Source organism: Siphateles boraxobius, unplaced genomic scaffold, assembly GCF_051911475.1.
Source record: "Siphateles boraxobius isolate OS27281-9 unplaced genomic scaffold, OSU_SipBor_1 156, whole genome shotgun sequence".
NCBI lineage: Eukaryota > Metazoa > Chordata > Actinopteri > Cypriniformes > Leuciscidae > Siphateles > Siphateles boraxobius.
In genome coordinates, this window is record NW_027508762.1 from 290,001 (window position 1) to 291,588 (window position 1,588).

Here is a 1,588-nt window from a genome sequence, read left to right on the forward strand (position 1 = left end):
TCCCAGTTCACCCATTGCCCTCCCTCCGTTTTGCGCGTTCACGTGTCCCTCGAAACGGAGATTTTTCAGCGGCACACTCCCAACGGAGGGCTACGAGAAAGTTCCCAGAATGCATCGCGCAAATCACCGGCGAGATGGCTTCGCAAACGGTTAAACATTTAAATTTAGCCCCAGATGACACCACCATGCACTTTATTTACTCATATTATAATAATAATATAGTCATTTAAATTAAGAAATTGTATAATAGATTAGCTTTCCGAAACAGAAAAGACATACATTTCGAGGAAGGAACGTTATATATTCATCATGTTTCCTCAGAGGTAAGAGCTGCGGCGCTCAGTGCCAGCAAAGAGTATAGAAGAACAAGTACTTTTCTGGTAACAGCCACTAGGTGGCGCTTCGGGAGCGCGGCCGCCATTTTGGGGTGAAAATTCCAACTGGAGTCACTGGACAACAGGACAGATAACAGTTTTTAAGGTAATTTTTCCTTGCTTTATTGAGTATTTCCATTTTATGCAACTTTACACATTTACTACTATTATTAGTTACCAACTCCACTAGGCCTGAAATATATTTGTACGTTTTAATCCCCTGGATCATGCTACAAACATGATGATCTTATAGAACATGATGGACAGCGGCTGTGTTTTTCTGTTTACATAGTCTTGCTTTAATGGTCATTAATATAAGATAGTAGCTACTGCAGAAAACAAAAACAAAACAAAAACAGTTGACTGTAAAGCTATTCTATTGCTGTTATATATATTTATTGTCCAACATTCCTATTATCTGATAGCCTATAGCATGTCCTTTACTTCATTTTATATGTTGGTTTTAATTCAGTGTTTGTAATGCTAATAAGGTTGTGTGGGGGAAAAGTAGAAAACTTGTCTAAGTCTGTGAAATAAACTGTTAAAAGAGATTTGATGATCACTAATGTAGTGATTGTATTCTGTGTTGTCATCATTCAGTTTGGATTTGATCTTTGATTTAGCCTAGGCTACTTTAAAAAAAAAATTACAAAGCAGCTGATATTGCCATAGCGACAGCAAAAAGCTAGTGGATAGTGATGGGAAGTCCGGCTCTTTTCAAAGAATCGGCTTTTAGAGCGGCTCGTTCGCGAACGACACATCAACACTAGTGGACTGCCGAGGCGCTTTCACCCCAAAATGGCGGAAGCGTAGCGCTGCTGCTGGCGCTGGTGTTGCAATGGAACCTTCTATTGAGTTTCGCCTCTTGTTCTTCTATACTCTTTGTTGTCATGGAGAAATCCTGTAAACACTCGTCGCTTCCGTAACGTCAGAGCGATCGTCGACGACTGATGACGTATCGGGTTCATGAAGGGATGTTCCATTTCGTAGGGGAATATTTCAAACCCTTGGCCCTTGTAACTCTGTTTTAAGGGGTACACTCGAAAACAAGCGGTAGGGGCCAGGGGTGAACTGGGACTGAGCCTTAAACGTCAGCTGTACTATTGATATTATTTATTTAGAAGATGCTTTTATCGAAAGCTACAATTTAGAACATCAAAAGTGCGACAGGGCCGACCAGATTAGCATTCATGATCACCTCTATCATTTACATT

The 1,588-nt window shown here is 40.6% G+C and overlaps 1 long non-coding RNA gene across 1 annotated transcript; it reads right to left on the bottom strand.

Moving 5' to 3' along the window:
• Positions 1 to 1,017: 1,017 nt before the first annotated feature.
• On the bottom strand, positions 1,018 to 1,253 carry LOC143738848 (uncharacterized). Its single transcript, XR_013204056.1, has 2 exons — positions 1,129 to 1,253; positions 1,018 to 1,087 (listed from the first exon to the last, which is right to left on the bottom strand). It is a non-coding gene; the product is annotated as an uncharacterized LOC143738848 (long non-coding RNA).
• Positions 1,254 to 1,588: the final 335 nt, after the last annotated feature.